The sequence below is a fragment of the Aulonocara stuartgranti genome, assembly GCF_965226115.1.
Source record: "Aulonocara stuartgranti genome assembly, chromosome: 9".
In the NCBI taxonomy this organism is placed as follows: domain Eukaryota; kingdom Metazoa; phylum Chordata; class Actinopteri; order Cichliformes; family Cichlidae; genus Aulonocara; species Aulonocara stuartgranti.
In genome coordinates, this window is record NC_138960.1 from 4,162,158 (window position 1) to 4,170,491 (window position 8,334).

Sequence of the window (8,334 nt, forward strand, 5' to 3'; positions counted from 1 at the left end):
ACCTCGAAACAGCCCTGTAGTTCCGCTATTGCCTCCTCTGACCACCTCCTAACAGTCCTGGTGGTCACAGGTTCCCTCCTCACAATTACTGGTCTATAACTCCCTAATTTGATACAGTGAACATTATATCAGGTGATGATGATTTAGACTTTAATGGTAACTTTTCCATCACTTTGTATCATTAATTGGGTTGTCAGGCCTTAAGGTTTTCACTCTCCCAGTATTTTCAAGCCTCACAAGGCAACAAACCAAAAGAGTTTGTGAAAGTTTTCCTCCTCAATTACAACCAGTTGTAAAAAACAAACATGCTGCCATCTGTCTACTGCTTCTGGGGTGTATTTGAGATACTGCTCTATCTGCTGTACCTGCTGTTTATTGGACACAATTTGTCTACAATACAAACAAGTAGGAAATGTTTGGTTCAGTGTACATTATATGGATCATTAAAAAGAAAACTGGATTATTCTCATTCAACACCAAGTCTATACACATTTTCAGTACGAAATGATCAATGTGTTGTTGGGGGGTGTGATGGAGTCAGCATGTGGTAGGAGACCTCCTGAGCGCTGACTGGAAATCACTTTTGCTTCAGTTTCAGTATTCACTGCAGTGACCAAATGCCTAACCCCTCTCACTCTATTAATCTTTTCAACCCATTTACATTTGACCCTGTGTGTCAGTTTGTTACCATTTCTTTATCTTTCTGTTTTTTGAACTATGCTGCTTATACTTCTCCCAGATATATGTCTGGGCCACTTTCAGTCCTAACACACTCACTTTTGGCACAGGTGGGTAATAATATACTTCGTATTGTGTGCAAATATTTTAGGCTGGCAGAGTTGAGCCTTAGCACCTAATAAATGGGCCGTATTTTGTCAGACAAGCTTGTATAAAGTCCAAACGTGTGCAGGAGTGCTAGAGGAACTGGCTAGGGACACACACACACACACACACACACACACATACTCGCTTAAGTCCCGTTTGGGGTCGCATATCTTAACTCCCACCCTTTGGGGACACCACTTTCTGTATGGTTTAGAAGCAAGCTGGCAACTCAGTTTTACTCCTCCAAGACCACAGAAATAAAAAATCACTTGAGATTTTCATTTTAAGCAACATTTGTCCAGACAGTATTTTTACCTTCACATTGGGGACTGGGAATGTTTAATGTCCTCTTTGGGGTCTTCAGCGATACACAGATAAACAAACTATTTTATGCTACTTTTGGGGACCTTACTTCCATTTGGGGTCTTCAGCGACACACACATACACAAACTATTTTATGCTACTTTTGGGGACCTTACTTCCATTTGGGGTCTTCAGCAATACACACATACACAAGTTATTTTATGTCAGTTTTGGGGACCATACTTCCATTTGGGGTCTTCAGCAATACACACATACACAAACTATGTTATACCACTTTTGGGGACGTTACTCCCCTTGGGGTCTTCAGCAATACACACATACACAAATTATGTTATGCCACTTTTGGGGTCGTTACTTCCATTTGGGGTCTTCAGCAATACACACATAACTTCAGTTTTGGGGATATTACTTCATCAAAGTAAGTACAAGGTAATGTTATGATTTAACCATCTAGAAATGTTTTAGGATGCTGCTGCTGCTCAGTGTCACAATGTTAAAAGCCATCTTTTTCTACCCAACCTAACAATATTCATTGCAATTAGGTCTGCTAACTTGACAGAATCCAATGGATTTGCCAGAACTTCAAAGTCAGGTCATTACTTATTATGAAAGAAATCACAACTTATTGTGCCACAGAAACATTTAAATATTCTGCTTCTTTTATTTCTACCGTGTTGTTTTTAGCACTTTACATGCACTTCATGTATACACAGGAACTTGCAGCAACAAAGAAACAACAAAATATCTGCACAATTCATTAAGTGCTTCTACCTGCAAATGTAAAAAACTTTGATTCCAAATACATCTCATACAGTGTGAAGTGGACACAATGAAAACCATGTTAAGAAAAAAATGTCAACTTGAAAAGATTTGTTTTTTTCCTCTCAGAATGACAAAAGGTTTTAGGAAACAAACTTACACCTGCTTACTGAACCTGAAATTTTTGGAGTGCAACATCTTCAAAACATCTTCAGAACCATTTTACCAGAGAAACAGGAAATTTTAACTCACTGAAATCACAAACAGCCCTCAGTCCTTTGCACAAGCTTTTCTTTTTAAGGCAGTAATGCGATTTCTAACATAATTTTTTACCCCAGTCCAGTTTCTGTCTTTCAGTGCATAGGGTTCTGCATTGATGCATTGAGTGCAGTCCAGCTTCTGAGGCAACTTGCATGTGTTGATGAAACGCATCATGTGTTTTTCAACTGCACGTACCTCATGATCTTCCCACTTACATTTGGCGTTACTTCGGTTGCCTTTGAAGAAAAGAAAACAGACATCAATACACTGCTTAAAACTTTTTCAATATCAAATGTTTTCCTCCTCTACTCAATGAATAATGTCATGTATTTAATATATATATATATTATTAGTGCTTATTTGCTGATTATATTCTTTTACGTATAAGAGATGGCCAGCATTGAGTGTAAACTAGGTCGCAGGCTGATAGGAAACTGCATGCTTTTGCAAAGAATATGAGCTGCAGGCAGAAAGTGAAACTAAGTAGAGTGTTTGATCGAAACTTAAAAGTGTGCGTGACGTCTAGAGGAAGTATATAAATAACCAGACTGCCTGCTGCTGCTTCAGACTTGAGCTGATGTCTGTGTGCTCAGTCTCCATTTTCCGGAAAATGTAAAATTAAAGATCATTTTTTGAGTTAGACCACTTTGAGCCGTGTCTTTCTTCGCTGTTAAAAGAATACAAAGAAATGAATTTAATAATTGGTGCCATGACCTGGATTCTTTTGCGGCTGAGAGGTCTAATTTGGACCTTAAGGTACGATCTGATATGAGGCGGACAACTAAAAAGATTTAAAGGTAGGCACAAGCCTGTTCAAAGTAAAAGCAAAATTGTGCATATTGGATGAATTCTGAATTATTTGTTCGCCGAGTTGATGATCGTGACCGTCATTTATTTATCACCTTTTCACTTCATTAATTCACTGAACCATATTTATTTTTCTGTGCCAATGCATAAAGTTTATGTTTATGCAAAAACAAATTGGTCAGTACCCTTTTTCAAGGGAGGACTGAAAGAAGTCCTTGGAGATGAAGACGTCCCTGGAGATGAAGAAGTCCATGGCCCTCTGTCTCCATCCTGATCCGTTGTCTCATTCTCTGGTGTTTTTATTGCCTCCAGAGCCGATTGAAGAGGCTCACTCTCATCGCTTGAGTTATCTGAATTTTCCAGATCAACTTTTTCTAAAGGTTTCCAGAGCATTTAATAATTAAAAAAAAATCAATTATTATATTTTAGAGCATCCTAATAAAATTTACACTCTTACCTTCGGGGTCAATTTCAATATCATCAAGTGTTTGGCCTTTATAATGTGAAACAGTTCCGTTCTCCAGTGCCAAAAGTAATTTGCTCATCTTAGCAAGCTGAAGTGTTCCTTGAGGCAAGCGGTAATACTGCCTGTGCACACGTATGTCATGACCCAGAAAGTCTGCTAGTTGATCTGCTTCATTTTCTTGAAGATTAAGCACCTGCGACATTGTTGCGATATGTTTTCGGAGCCTTGTTGATGTTAAGATTTCAGGGTGTTTTGCTCCACTCTCCTTTGCCAACATTTGGATACAGTCTCTTCCTCGATAGGCAGATAAAGCTCCTGGTCTAGCAAACATGTAAATGTTCTCTTTGGGGACGCCACAAGATTCACGAGTTTCCACAAGGAGCTCCATTGCAGAGACCATTGATGGTTTTAGGAGAATAGGAACTCCTCTCCCTCGTTTTCCACGGATTTCTACTCTGGTGAAGAAATCACACATTTTTTTCTCAAGTGAGGTCAGACAAGCAGCCATGTCCATATTGATTTCTGACTTTTTTCTGTCTTTAAAGGTGGACACCTCCATTCTTGATACCTCTCCTTCTCTTCTTCTGTTAAAAATGATCACTTGAGCTAGTGTCACTTTGGCAAGCATTGCATAGCTGTATGGAGTTGGAGTCAACCTCAGCATTCTTTCAGCACCGCTTTTAACAGTCTCCATATGGCGATCCAAGCATTTGACATCAGCTGTTAAAGGTAAAATCTGTGGTGCATTCCACTTAGACTCCTTCATGGTTGTTGTTGCACCTCTGGTGATCAGTCCCTTCCATCTAAAATTTTTGATAGCCTTAAATTCTCTGGCAAATTGCACAAGGCTTGAGTCTCCGTCTTCTGAGGACAAATTGTCAGTCTCTACAAGCTCACAGATAATTCCCAGATTGTTGCCAATTTTTAGAGCTAAGGTAGGTTTCTGGAACGTATTTCTTTCAGGATCGTACCCAGCCACCTCTTTCACTGCAGATATCAAATGGTTGAAGTTTGCAGGATAAATCAGTTCCTCTGCCTTTTGAATGGGGGTATTCTTCTGAGCTATAAGCAGCAGTCGCCCAAGTTCCCTAAGCCTTTGCCTTATGTAGTCATGTCTGTTCTTTCTTGAACCATTTAGATCATAAAGGTGCTGTCCAAACTGAAGAAGAAGTTGGTCATTTTGGATTAATTGAGTTACCTCGTCATATTTCATGCAGGAAATCACAGTTTTCAAGCCCTCTCCAATGTCACGAACAACAGCAGTTTTCAGTGCACATTTGGATCGAACCCGCTGCTTCCCACTCTGGGAGTCTTCTTCACTTTCTTTCTTTGCTGGGCATATTCTCATGTGCTTCCACAGTGTTTTCTTAGAATAGAGTCCCTGGCAGTGATAACAATGAATGTAATCAATGCCCTCTGTGGATTTCTTTGGTCTATAGCAGGCCTGTAGCTCACCAGCCCCCCTCTTCACAACACTGGCATTATGGGCAAAATTTCCGCGTCTTCTAAGGATGTTCAACCTATTGCGCCTCTCTCTTGAATTTTTGGGATATTGAAATGCACGAGCAACCTCTTCCTTATTTTTATGTACAGTCTCCAGGTGTCGTGCAATTTTTGATGTAGGCTGGAGACAAAACAAACAATAGTTTCTCTTATCATATACACGGCGACTTCCAGACTTTGAAGGTGGTAACACTTTGATCGAGTCCAAAATCTGTTGAGTTCTGCTTTTCTTCGGTGTACTTTCATTACTATTTGTTGCACTGTGGGACGAGAGCTTTCTCTTTCTTGGAGTTTTTGAGATCCTCTTCTTAAAAGTTGTGGCACCATTGCCTTTATTTAAAATTTCTGAATAATTATCTAGTTTTTGTGGAGATAAATCGGGGTATTGCAGAGAAGGCAGAGACTTCTGTGCAGTTGGATAAAGAGGTTCATCTTCATCTAGCTGAGAGGAACTTCCTTCAGTGTCTGGAACATAATTAGCATCACTATAGTCTGTGTGATCGGATTCATCAGAAGATGTTTCTGTATATGTCGAGACCTTGGGGAAAAAATAACATCTCTTTAAGATTTAAGACATGATAGAAGTATTTTTTGTGACAGATTAAAAGTTAGAGCTATTTAAAGATAAATAAAACATGTATATTAAACATTTTCCACCTGTTTTTGTCTTGAGGACCTCTTTTTTGAGTATTCAACGAAGCAATTATCAGATGCTGGTTGAAGTAATGACGTTGTGGCAACTATAGGAGGAACTGCAGCCTTAAAGGATGGACAAAAAACAAAAACTGAGTTTCTAAAAGTATCATATTATTACAACATATTTTTGATATCTATAAAACCAAATAAGGAAATATTAAACTGTAAAAGTAATACTAGTTATAGCATAAAATTCAACACTGGAATCACTGGTTTGAGGATATACATTTGAAAAAAAATAATATGTCATTTAGAAAACAAGGTTGCATAGGGTATTTTTAAAGAGGGATATGAAAATTAATATTAAAACAAACCTAAACTGCACAGCAGTGTACTTGTGAAATTCATTATATAGCAGACATATTTAACAATAATAAACAATGTTTGTGTTTTCAATTACACAGTACTTGTATGGACAGAACTTTGTTGAATTAGTTGGGTAATAAATGTATTGCGTGTATAAGAAAAAGCATCATGCGAACAAATGACAGCCTAACAGTAACTGTTATGCTTATTGTAGCTATTAGCTAAAACCAATAATTTAGCTTAGTTTGCCCTGGGCTCAGCTTTGACAAATATCATCAACTGTTATTATTATTAGGCCTCACACTTGTAACTTTTGGGGACGTTTCTAACACAAATACACTCTGCTTTAACCTAAGCCTCCCCTAAATTGACCGTGTGCTTCGTGTTGTGCGTGCCCGCGTCTGTGCATCTCATGGCATCTGTGTAGAAATGACTAGTAAGACAAGGCTGCAAACTATTCTCACAGAACTCAAATGTGCACTTGAATCCAATAAGAAGGATCTCTCTCTCTCTCCCTCCAGCTCTGTTGATGTGCCACTGGGAGTGTAACGACTGCCCCTCCCCCTCACTGCTCAGAGCAAACACAAGCCTCATGTCCAGAGTGAAGCAAAAAAAAAAAAAAAACATTTAGAGATTTAGAGAAAGGAAAAAAAAAAAAAACACGGGGCAGGCTGCCGTTGTTCACTTCAAGGAGGCGGCTCTACGGGCCGTTTTGTTTGCCACCGACACACACACACACACACACACACACACACAGTATATATATATATATATATATTCTCAATCACATTCACACCACTCTCTTATATCAGTTCCACTACATCAAGACTATTTTATGGTGATTAGCCGTTTTGTTACCATGTATTTTGCAAGGTAAGATAACCATGTCCTGCATTCAAAACCACTGAGTGTCTATGGTGGTGCTGTGCCTAATATTGTGCTCATTTGATCCAAAACCTATTTTTCCTTTATTTTGAAGGCAGAGGCTTAGATCCATTAGGTATCCACGAGAAAAGCCTTATCACATGTCAGGATTACAGTATATGGAATATATGTGATTATAATGGAAGTCAATGGGGCCCAAAATGGTACAAGGGTAACAGGAGGTAGTACACATGTGAATCTCCTTTACTATACACCACACCATAGAGGGGATCAAATACACTCTGCTTTAACCTAAGTGAGGACAGTAAATGGCAAACTGAACTAAGGCCACTCATTAGATACTCATTAGATACTGATGAGAACATAACACTTACCTGAATGCAGTGTTCAAGATCACCGGTTTGGTTGCTGATCTCTAGAGTAGACTTATCCTGAAAACAGAGACATGACTTCACTTACAACTACAAAAACATCACCAACTACAGTCATCATTAGGTCTCACACTTGTAACTTTTGGGGACGTTTCTAACACAAATACACTCTGCTTTAACCTAAGCCTCCCCTAAATTGACCGTGTGCTTCGTGTTGTGCGTGCCCGCGTCTGTGCATTTCATGGCGTCTGTGTAGAAATGACTAGTAAGACAAGGCTGCAAACTATTCTCACAGAACTCAAATGTGCACTCGAATCCAATAAGAAGGATCTCTCTCTCTCTCCCTCCAGCTCTGTTGATGTGCCACTGGGAGTGTAACGACTGCCCCTCCCCCTCACTGCTCAGAGCAAACACAAGCCTCATGTCCAGAGTGAAGCAAAAAAAAAAAAAAAAAACATTTAGAGAGATTTAGAGAAAGGAAAAAAAAACACGGGGCAGGCTGCCGTTGTTCACTTCAAGGAGGCGGCTCTACGGGCCGTTTTGTTTGCCACCGACACACACACACACACACACACACAGTATATATATATATATATATATATTGTCAATCACATTCACACCACTCTCTTATATCAGTTCCACTACATCAAGACTATTTTATGGTGATTAGCCGTTTTGTTACCATGTATTTTGCAAGGTAAGATAACCATGTCCTGCATTCAAAACCACTGAGTGTCTATGGTGGTGCTGTGCCTAATATTGTGCTCATTTGATCCAAAACCTATTTTTCCTTTATTTTGAAGGCAGAGGCTTAGATCCATTAGGTATCCACGAGAAAAGCCTTATCACATGTCAGGATTACAGTATATGGAAAATATGTGATTATAATGGAAGTCAATGGGGCCCAAAATGGTACAAGGGTAACAGGAGGTAGTACACATGTGAATCTCCTTTACTATACACCACACCATAGAGGGGATCAAATACACTCTGCTTTAACCTAAGTGAGGACAGTAAATGGCAAACTGAACTAAGGCCACTCATTAGATACTCATTAGATACTGATGAGAACATAACACTTACCTGAATGCAGAGTTCAAGATCACCGGTTTGGTTGCTGATCTCTAGAGT

General features: G+C 39.2%; 1 long non-coding RNA gene across 1 annotated transcript; it reads right to left on the bottom strand.

Moving 5' to 3' along the window:
• Window positions 1-1,979: 1,979 nt before the first annotated feature.
• Window positions 1,980-5,685, bottom strand: LOC309714312. Its single transcript, XR_014278898.1, has 4 exons — window positions 5,603-5,685; window positions 3,434-5,483; window positions 3,162-3,350; window positions 1,980-2,405 (listed from the first exon to the last, which is right to left on the bottom strand). It is a non-coding gene; the product is annotated as an uncharacterized lncRNA (long non-coding RNA).
• Window positions 5,686-8,334: the final 2,649 nt, after the last annotated feature.